At 38.4% G+C, this 12280-nt stretch overlaps 1 long non-coding RNA gene across 1 annotated transcript; it reads left to right on the forward strand.

Annotated features, from left to right (window-relative positions):
• Positions 1 to 7136: 7136 nt before the first annotated feature.
• LOC124275042 lies at positions 7137 to 9873 on the forward strand. Its single transcript, XR_006898195.1, has 3 exons — positions 7137 to 7215; positions 8565 to 8922; positions 9787 to 9873. It is a non-coding gene; the product is annotated as an uncharacterized LOC124275042 (long non-coding RNA).
• Positions 9874 to 12280: the final 2407 nt, after the last annotated feature.

Below are 12280 nucleotides of genomic sequence, written 5' to 3' on the forward strand. Positions count from 1 at the left end.
AAAGGTACCCGCCGGGTACCTTTTCAACATTGAATTATTACCCGGACTCACTTTTCAATGCCCGGGGTCTTTTTTCAACATTGAATAATTACCCGGCTGCTATTAAAAAATAACCCGGATCGCGTATTGAAAAGATACCCTCGTTGAATAATGACCCTCGCTGTTTCTAACGCTGTAAACGTACGTAGCCAATTGAAACACCGTTGATTACCTTTTTACCCATGTACTTATTTATGTATACTACCCATCAAAAGTTTAGACTCACTTAAAGCACTCACTATATGTTATGTATATGTATGTGGTTACATCGAAGATGAATTTCTCCACCAACTTGGGGGAACCAACTGAAAACCTTATGCAGATGAATTGCACAAGGATGATGCTTCAAATTGCGAAAGGCATGAGCAAATGTCGTGCATGTGAACAGATGCGTTTTGGTGTAAAGTTTTGTTAAGAATTCGCCAATTTTCACAGATTTTAATCATTTACTGAACTCATGACAATAATCTTTTCAATGTTACGAATATGTTTTACAATACACCAGTTCATAACTAAACAGTACCTTTAAACAGTATGGAATATTTTGCAAAAAGCTAGTTTAGAACAGTGGACAAGTAAGTGGCTACATTTACACTAGTGAGTCTAAACTGTTGATGGGTAGTATATATTTCTAGCAATATAACTTAAATATAGATTCGTGTTTGTGTTTTAATATGGTCTCTCGCAATTCCGTGTGGAATGGCTTGTGTACACATATTTATGGTTTTATCAAAATGTTTTGTTCAAAACGCTGTACATACGGTGAGACCGAAATAAATCATTTGTCGGACGACTGTGCCTGTCTTTGATAGACGCCGCAGATCCAGACGGGAACATCCAAATCTTTGATATCGTGCCGATGCACGTCCGTATAAAAATGTTACACATTTCAAAAGAATTTAACACTGATAAAGTCATTGCATTTCAACTGTGTTTGCTTTACTTTTTTATATTTAACAGCAGTGCATACATACCTATATTTCAACACACAATCAGTGATTTTGCTTTGAATTTTTGAGAATGTTCTCTGAAATTGTTGACCAGTTCACTATTGTGATTTGTTTTAAAAATTAAAATTGTATGGTGTGTCTCGAAATTGTGTCTTTTTATGATATGTGGATATTGTGTTACCACCTAAACTTATTCGGACTAAAGCACACTACTCATGGTACACAGAGTAAAGAGGCAAATATGACATTGTACAGGTATTAAAAGAAAATTTGAAATATACAATGCCAAGTTATATTTAAGATAGTTGATGCTATGATTGTCTCTATAGTGTGTTATGGTGCAGAAGTGTAGGGCACCCCATATTGTAAAATTATTGAAGATGTACAGCATAAAATGTGTAAAACAACAAACAATGCTATGGTTTGGGGAGACTGTGTCAGAGCCCCTCTCAGACTTGAGTACACCAAGGGTTAAATATTAAGTATTGGTGCAGGCTACTGTATTTGGATGAACACTGACTGCCTCGCCAATGCTATCTAATGGACGACACTGGCTGTACCACATGGGCTACTCATATAAAACATATTCTGTTTAGACTTGGATTTGAATATGTCTGGTTAAAACAAGATGTGATAAATGCGAAGATATTTTTTCACCTTTACAAACCATGATTATTTCACAACCTACTGCAATCGTGGTGTAGTTCTGTGAACAGTTTATCGGATTCATTCTATTAATATTTCATAATGTGTCCGTTTTCCGATGACATAAAAAGCTGCAGCAGCCACTGCTGTATCTGGGGTTGGAGGGGTATATTCAGTTTTATATAATCATAGTTATGTGATTTTCCATATCCAGTAGATAACACGCCAGTGGTCCGATGTGTAATCAACTTCTCGGTAGCATCACGCAGATGTTGCCATACCATGACTATTGTTATACTTTAAGATCAATGCCTATATTGTGTCACCATGATCAACCCCACGCAAAATGGAAGAAAAGATATGGATGTTATATTGAAATGATGTATGAAAAATAATAAATATATTCTTCTTTATTTCACACTTACACTTTTGCATAAATAAATTTTCGAATTAATCAGTTATGTGTTTCAAATGTGTTAGATCTATTTATCATTAATTATATAATGTGGTAACAACATTTTCTATTTACTATTACTAGGCGTTCAGTTTATTTCCAGCATAGAACAGGAGAAAATAGGACCAAATCATCGAATTATACCTAATCAAACTTCATTAATACTAACTATATTCAATCAATTTGGTCGTTAAGATCCATGTTTTGTGTGTACTATTTCGAGACAACAGCGAGCTGACACGAAATATCAACGCACATGTCGGTGTTGGAAATGGCATATGTGTTATTGTTTACAAATGGCATATGTGTTATTGTCTCGAAACGGCTTAAATAACATTCAAGATTTTCGGTGTTTACCGACGAGAGGCTAGACGTTTGTTCAAAGCAGAGGGTAGTGCTAATGCGAGGGTCAGCGGTCAAATATGAAATGCAGTTAGACAAATTGAATACGATGGGTAGAAAGGTAAATGCATGACCTACAAGCTCAACACAATATTTTGTGTAGAATCGGGCTGTCCAGTTTCGATTAGGTTTCTAGCATCGCGAGTGTCAACGCCTTGTGTATTTTATGTAACGGATGTAACGGGTGTAGAGGTAGAATTTTCTAAAATATTCATTTCTTCACCGATTTTGTTCAAACTTGAAATATATGTTAATCATAACATATAAAAGCAATATACGTTTGCGAAAGTATACATTTTCATTTTTTTAAATAAGTGTCTGTTCTGAAGGGTCCGTGAAGAACTGATGTTCTAGGACACAGTACTTGATAGCACAAATACACGCGCGGCAAGGTCGACCGCGTATGATACAGATGTTAAAACTTTCAGTTTTAGGCGCTAGTGACGGTTGTTAATGGGTAACTCTCTCCACGTGATAGATGTTGAACTAGCAAGAAAGGTATAGATCAAATAGAAATAGAAATACACATTGTCGAGAGAATTATCCATTAACATTTTGACAGTTGCTAGATGGACAGTTTCCTCATATTAAGTTTAAACTTCATGATTTATTAGTTTGTTTCACATTTCTCATTGCGTTAAAAAAGGGGATTTCACATTTAGTTGATTATAAGGGGATTTCACATTTAGTTGATTGAAAGGTGTCAAAATTTATGTAGTTTTAGTTTAATTTTCCACTGCGTAACAGTGTCCAAACAGTGATTTGAATCCATGTGATACAACATATGAAAAATGGTACATCTCCAGGTATTGATAACGTCCTTATAGAAATGATTAAAACAACTGAATCTAAAATAATGCCCTTTTGAGTAGCAATGTTCAATAAAATATTTTAAACGGTTGTTTCCCACAAATGTGGAGTAGAGCAATTATAGTTCCTTTACTCAGCTCACACGGGAAAAATATATACTTGTGTTTTAAATGAAAGACTAACAAAATGGGCAAAATGTTATGGATAAAGCTTCTGAAACTCAAGCTGGTTTTCGGAAGGGCTATTCAGTTGTTTACCATATCTTCACATTGTATACTATCATCGAGAAAAATCTGTGTAGAAGAAGGTTTTATAAAAGCTTTTGGTTTTGTAAATACAGATAAACTCTGGAAATTGCTTTCATCATACGGCGTAAACCAAAGTTGCAAGCTCTTATGAGTATATATAAAACAGTGAAATCGTGTGTCAGAATTCAATCCGAGTTAACGGTACATTTGGTTTACGGTAGGGTTCTATGTTGAGTCCAATGTTATCCTCATTGTTTATAAATGAACTTCCTGTAGAAATCACAAATTATGGTAAACATGGAGAAATATTGTTTCCAGATGTACTTGAAATTCTAATGTTGTTATTTGCGGATGATATAATTCTTGTGTCAGATACTATTGGTGGTCTTTAGTGCCAGTTAGACACTTTAAAATCGTATGCAGATAACTGGTGATTAACTGTAAATTTAGATAAAACTAAAAATCTTGTTTTTAGGAGAGGTGGGGAATTAGCGGTTAAGGAAAACTCGCTTTATGATGAGAGAAACATTGAAGCGGTAAACTGCTACAAATATCTAGGTCTTGTTTTCGCTTGTAATTGTAGTCTTAGACAAGTTGTCTCAGAGCTTGCAGCTCGTAGTAAGAAGGCTTAAATGGAATTAGGTATAAACTTAAAGGTCACATGCAACCCAAAAATCAAACATAATTAAAACACAAGTATCACTTATTCATCACATTTAATAAACATTGCTGATTATGAAAAACCATATAAACAAAATTATAAGCGTACAATCGCAAATCAAAAGTGCAATATTTTGTATTTGGGTTTACTTCCCTAGAAACGAAGCAGCCGGGATACCGAACCCAGTCAGAGCGGGTGGGTGTGCACTCAAGTGTAACGGCTGGTTCACCATTTGCCGATGCCCTCACGGCTCATTGTGTGTGTATATATAGAGATGTTGGGTTTTGTAAATACATGCTCATTTTTTGTGTATAACATTTTGCAATCAATAGACATCATAACATGTCGTGTACAAGTATCACACCTGCCTGTTTGTGTAATTAGATCATGTGACAGCGACCGAACTCGGGCCATAAATCAATGCGATTTGTTTATGGTGTATAGCCTGATAGGTGTTCAAATTGCATGTGGTCAGTGATCGAAGTTGTGTATTGAATATTGTCATTAGCAGACGGGCAGGCGCCTGTGAAATATCAACAAAACATTAGAAAATAGCTCATACCAAAGCCTTCACCGAACAACCCGCTTCCAAGCTGTGCGAACCTATTTCACTGCGCATGTAAATCACTAAATCACTTGAAATCTAAATTCTTTGAAATATATATCAACAACAACAAAAAAGATTTAAGCGCATTTTGTTTCAGTGGTTTGTTTTAGTTGTATGATCTCTCGTTAACCATTTATAACAGCGGTGATGGACGTAGAATGAAAACAGACTGTACATTTAATTGTGTAATATTGCCCAGTACGCTATCGTAAAAACAGTACTCACAGGCCGTTAGTAGGATTAGGATTCAATACGATTTTAAAACTTCATACGAAGTTCACATAATTTCATGCGCTCAAAATATTTTTGTTGTAAAATGCCAATTTGGACGTAACTGACTGTACATTTCTTATACGAAGTTATGATTTATGACGTCACAATAAATACCAGTAATGACGACAGTTCTAAGCGTGTATCAATATTCATTACTGATAATATCTACATGTGGCAACAGAGATATCAGATAAGACAAGATAATCCTTTAGGGGAATTAAATTGGGGAAACAAACGGTATGTCATACAATTTACAAATAAAATCGAGTCTTGTAGATCTTCGGGTGGTCATGTCACTTACACATTTTGAGACATTTAATACGATGGCTGATTTAAGCTTTGCTATGGGATATCATACTCTTTTACATATCTCAACATAAACTTTATGAAAAAAACCCCACATAAAATGTCAAACAATAGATGAAACATATTCAACACATATGAAAAAGCATAAAATATCTTTGAGATGACCCCTTGCGCCTGAAGGCAGCACGTGCAATTCATGCCAGAGGAATCGACGATCCGTCGTCATACCTGGCTGAGCGACCTAATTGCCATCTATAGTCTGTTTGTTTTCAGCAGCTATTCGTATTTTTTCTAAGTATTGCCCGATTTTACGAGTAAACATGCTTTTCTAGATATCCCACTGAACGCCAACGTTGGTTATTTCGACATATGCCATTTGCAATTGTGTAAATGTTAAGGATACAGAGTAATAGCCTAAAAACATTTTTTTTCTATTTCCGACAGTACTTTAAGACGTGCCATTATACTTCAAACATGACGTTATACCTTAAAACATGACATACTACTTTCAATATGACGTTATACATTGAGACCGCATTGCACTTTAGATATGGCGTTATCCCTTCAGGTGCTGGAAGGATCTCTTAACACAGAACGTGTTTTACATTTCTGATCTCTCCATGTCGGTCAGTGAAACGCAATTTCTGTATATCAGTATTTCGGCAACGAATTTCCATTACAAGAACACCCTACTAAAGAGTCAGGGGTCGTCATTTACCACAGGTGAACCTGAGATTCTTGGGAAAATGATACTTCGAATGTGAACTGTAGATGTATATGCCTGCTCCACCGAGACGACACGTCGTACATTCGCTGTTCGTGACCTCACAAGAATTGTTTTGTTTTTTCCCAAAAACCTTTCCGCAATTAGTCGTGCAGAGTTGCGTCTCTTGTGTACGCCAAAACCCCATGGACCTGGGTTCGAATCCGGGTTTACTCCGAATATGTGTGTAGACTTGAGAGCGCGATATACCCATGCTGGTGGGTTTCAACAGACACCTGAGACCAGCATCAATACGGGCTTTCCCTATATATCAGTTATCCTAATATAACAGGAATATTGTTCAAAGTGACGTTGAACCCAACTCACTCACTCACTCACCCACCCACCCCTCAGTCACTCTAAATTAAGTTACCTGTTTTGGTACATACGCTTGCATATTTAGCATACCCACCTACGTCACAAACAACAATATCCCACATTGTATTGTACGGTACTTTACCGGAAAAGTCAAACCACGTTTTTTTGCGTCATGTTATACTCAAACTGAACCTAAATAAGAAACGAAAGCAACAATAAACGTTTCTTCTGATAGGACTAGGTTCCTGTCTAACTAGACCAACGCGAACGCGCATTTGCCACATTGTGCCAGTTACGCTGTCTTACTATAAATATAACCGGGGAAAATCCCGAACTTTCATTTTAAACTTGTCAGGGTGCCACAAACTTCAGTTAAAAGGTTTTGAGTGAGTAAATTTATTTGGTGTTGTCAGTCCAGCTAGGTTTATATCATGTGTCAGTAACTGTGCTTGTGAGTTGTCTTCGAGTAGGAGCCCGTAGGGTTGCGCTGGTACACTCGAATACACAGCTGGAGACGCATGTCCGGCTAATGAACAACACAGTCAGTGTCACCTGACTCGGGTGTTGTCGAGGGCGTCAGAGTAAATTTCACGTGATGTTGATGAGTGAACACCTGTATCGTTGAACGGTAAATTCTATATGTAGTCCCTACGAGTAATCGATAAATATAGCCTCACATCGTTACTAAATATAGGTACAGTTTAACAGTAACATTCAGAGAAAAGCGTATCTAAAGAAGGTAAACTTTTTACATTTTCCTTTAAATTTGATAGAATATCTGACTCTTATTTAAGACCGTGATAGTCTGTGGTTCGAACCAGGGCTGCGTGAGACCAACAGACGCGCTCTCGTCCTCCGGCACGATTACGCACATGCTCGTGTCTACATAAACACGATATTATCACGATATTATCACGATATTATCACACCTTATTCTCATCTCTTATCTTGACACTGATCATCGTCTATCGTATGTTAAGCAAAGGACATACATACATACATGGGGTGGGGTAGCCTAGTGGTTAAAACGTCACGCCGAAGACCCAGGTTCGATTCCCCACATGGGCACATAGATACACACACACACACACACACACACACACACACACACACACACACACACACACACACACACACACACACACACACACACACACACACACACACACATACAAAATACCACCTATAACTACAATCAACCGTCAAGAGAAACCTGTAATTTGTTTTGTAAATTGACACCATTGCTAAAACGGAGATGCAAGGGACCCATCACAGTATGTAATTACAGTTATCATGGAAACAAGAAATGTCAATAATAGTTGATCACATATAATTAAATCATTAGTTGATTGTCTATAAAAGTACATTTACTACTGATACAGATATGTTCAACATCTCAAGATGTCAGAATATTTGTTCAACTTTAACCATATAAGTTAACCATATAATTCCATTGTTGTTATGTCTCTTTTAAACATTGTATAATCATACCCTGTCTGAAGCTGTAATTGATGTAACCACGGAGTTCAACGTTTGAAGATACATTTCAGCAGTAGGTTTACAAAGTCCAGTACATTCAGCTCTCTGTCCAATTTAAATTGCCTAAAATGTTAGTTTTTTCTCGTTACATTCCAACTCCTTTCATTTCAGTCTACATACATACATACATACATACATACATACATACATACATACATACATACATACATACATACATACATACATACATACATACATACATACATACATACATACATACATACATACATACATACATACATACATGCATACATCCATACAAACATGCATCCATCCATCCATACAAACACACATACATACATACATACATACATACATACATACATACATACATACATACATACATACATACATACATACATACATACATACATACATACATACATACATACATACATACATACATACATACATACATACATACATACATACATACATACATACATACAATTTCATTCATTCCATTCATACATTTCTCGTCATTCACAATATAAATATGTTTGTTACAGTGTTCTTATCACATCCATGACAATACCATCTTACTTTCAGGAACGAACACATCAAACAGTAGGAATACGCGACTCTACTCCATAAATGGTGGAATCATATCGGAGTAGTGTGCCAGATTCGGTCGTCAACGATCTCTTAAAACGATTATGCGGCCTTGAAACTGAGGATGACTATAGTGGATCGAGTGTTGATGACATTCCACAGGTGAAGGACATTATCAAAGAGGAGATGGTAAAGAGTATCCATAATGTTGAGGAGAGGTTCAAAATGTATGCTCAAAAATGTGCCAAATTGCTACAACTTGGTCAGTGCAACCCGAAGAAAGTGCAAAGCGATATTTCTTGCACGGAAAATTACATCATGCAAGTATTTCGTGAAAGGGAACCGTTTATAATAGGTACGTATTGCACGTGTACAGGTTGATCATGCAGTCAGAAGGGCGAGGGTGGGGGGTTTGCACACTTCATTTTCACCTGTTTTCAAGAGAGTTTCAATGGTCATTTAATTAACTTTCAGGACAAAGTGGGTGCGCATCCCTGCACACACCCAACACTGCATCTCCCTGGATCCGCCTATGAGTGGAACCAGTTAAAATGTCGGTGGTGCGCTGTCAAAGAGTATTGTACATCTGTACCATGGGGAGCGTGAAAATCCGACGGGTATTTTGTGTATAATGTAATGGTTTATCAGATCGTAGGAACATTTATGCTCCATTACAGTCAGTCCGAACAGACCCATGAAGATCCAGGTTAAAATTGGTCTTAAACAATCCATGCTTGTCGTAAAGAGGTGGGTAGTCGGGGCAGTGACTTAGTTGACACATGTCATCGTATCCCAGTTGCGTTGATCGATGCTCCTGTTTTGATCACTGGATTGTCTCCATTATTTACAAACCACCGTCATGTAGTTGGAATATTGCTAAATGCTGCGTTAAACAACAACAAAGCCCTTTTGGTAACACACATTGCAAACCTTTCAGGAAATCACTAAATGTGTTGCATGTTTTCTAGATTCCTTAATATGTGTTTATTGCTTGACGAACATCCTGTCCCCTTTTGGTAAACCGAGGGCCATGTGAAACCCAAATACTTTATGACAATGAAAATGGTCACATATTTTTCAAATCGTAACCGTCCTTTCAAAATGCGTGGAAACCACCCAACAGAATACAATTTTGCCTTTTAAGCCCGATGGATTCTGTTTCTTCAGTCAGTCGAGACTGGTTATTGTCTGGCGTTGACATTATAGGATCCATTTTCAGAATAAGAAGACAAGAGACTCAACATCCACAGAGACGCTCTGAAAAATGTTACAGCCACCTAATCAGCGACCTTTGACCTTGTGAACTCTTCTGTCCTTGACCGACTTTGGAGGATGACGTCAGCGTCTGTTTCTGACAAGGACAGCATCATCATGAAGGGAACCAAGAAGTCAGCAGAATGAAGAATTTTACAGGTGAAGATCATTAATGAATGCTAAATGTCTTGTTCTTATGATGTGTAGATCAGGTTGTGCAACATATATGTGTTTGTGCAGGTGAAGATCATTAATGAATGCTAAATCGTCTTGTTCCTTATGATGTGTAGATCAGGTTGTGCAACATATATGTTTGTGCACGTATATGGAAAAATACATAAGGTTTGTGACCATTCCTTACGCTGTGTTGCCATGGTTTTCCCACAATGCAATAGAGCAGAGCAGCATTTGTAGATTGCAAGATGTAGCAAGGAAATAATGTTGAAACGTACATGGGTGTGGGATGGGGGTTGGGGATGGGGTGCGAAGTGCGGGGTGAGTCTATGGATGTCAACTCTGTATTTTGATTAACGCGATCTTTCGGGGTATGTATATGAACGAGTAAGTATCTACTCCGAAACGTAGTGTACGTCAACATGAGGAAGTTGATATCCGCAAAGCTCCCACCTGTAACTTCTAAATGTCATTCAGAGGTTCATACTTGACAATGGAATCTAATAAGTACCACAAAAGTAATATCATTCGGGACATCTCATATTATTTTACAGGTAGGTAGGGCATGCTTTTCCCCGTCCGCGATCAACTGTTGGCCTACCTATGTTTCAGCGATCCATTCATGGAATTAGCCCCTAATTTGTCTGTTAACGTCCAATGGAATCTGTTGTCGCGGGTAATCGACACTACGTTGGCTTGTGATATGGTTAGTGTGTGATATCCAGTTACGCAGAGTATCTTTCAACAAGTTTTTCTTTCCAGATATATCTACGGAAAGTAACGTTTGAAGCATTCCAAAATTCTCCTCTTACCCAGTCTGAAGAAAGATCATGCCCACCTTGCTGAACTCATCTTCGCGGAGCCAGATGCTCCAGACGAATCCACGGAAGACGTTCGGTGTGGTACATGTGAGGCGTCGAAATCGTCCAGGTAAACACACTTACACAATAGGTATAAGGCAATTAATTATCAGATTTGAGTCGTGGACTGATGGTAGCTTATGTAAACGGCAGGTTACGTATTTGTCATTTGGAAGACAGTGTGTAGTTCTCTCTGCATAATGAGTGAGTGAGTTGGGTTTTACGCCAGTTTGAGCAATATTTTAGCATTATCACGGGGACACCAGAAATGTGTGCTTCACACATTGTACCCATGTGCAGAATCGAACCTGGCCTTCGGCGTGACGAGTAAACGCTGTAACCACTGGACTGTCCCACCGCCTCTCTGTGCATGATGATAAATACATAGCAACATATACATGTCTGAGCTTAAGGTGTGAAATGGTCTAGAGGATAATCACCAGTCAGTCCGTCACGACTGCTTTGAATGATATTGAGTGATACATCATGGCGAGCTGTGGAAGTTCTTACAGGGCAATATGACGGGAACATAAGAAACCACTGGGCCACCCGTTCTTGTTCTGTTGGTGGGGATCTGTCCTAATTGGGGATATTTGAGCGACTGATCCACAATGCGCAATGGTAGACAATCAGTCAAGCTCGCAGCGGAGTCCTTATCTCCACAGTTAAAGTGAAATAGAGTTTTACAAAACATCCGGAGCACCGTCGAGCCTCTCTTGAACCCAGCTTTAAGACAATCGTCTCCTGAAAACGTCGACTGAACAGTCAAACTCCTCAGTTCAGAAACATATATTTAGGAGATAAACGTCTTGTGTTGGGAAATTAGATGATTGTTAGGCAGAATTGATAGTCTCTAAGAAGAGACATCAGCAACATGCCGATGCAGACTGGGAATTGGAGGTCAAGTCACGTCTGTATGGCCGAGATGTCGACGACTTGTCAGATCTGCTCCAGCGTATGGGGATTCCTGTCAAGTCTGGTGCCGACTGATCAACTTTGTTGATGACAGTAGAGTCGTTCATCACTGACTGCAGAACAGACAAACCCAAGAGGGAGAAGAAACTCAACTGTTGTTAGCTGCACTGGTTGAGAATCAAAGATATCTCATCTGAGTCGAAGTTGGCTCCAGCAGCACAACCACCAGTGGTCAGAGTAACTGACCGCAAGGACTTCAAGATTCATGGATCCATCATGAAGAAAGGGATAGGATGTATCAGCTTGATCAGGCAGATTGAATCTGCGGAAGAAAGAGAGTATAGGACAGCTGAAATCATTGATGGCGTGATCAGAGCGATTCCAGCTTCACAGAACCTCTCAGGGATATATTGAAAGGAAGACTGACCTCCAGCTTACCTGTATCGTAAACTCCTTCGTACATACTATGAAGAGCAGCTACAGAGCTATATCACGATCTGAGTTGTGGGG

This window comes from Haliotis rubra, unplaced genomic scaffold (genome assembly GCF_003918875.1).
Source record: "Haliotis rubra isolate DU_JTF1 unplaced genomic scaffold, ASM391887v1 Scf1976, whole genome shotgun sequence".
Lineage (NCBI taxonomy): Eukaryota > Metazoa > Mollusca > Gastropoda > Lepetellida > Haliotidae > Haliotis > Haliotis rubra.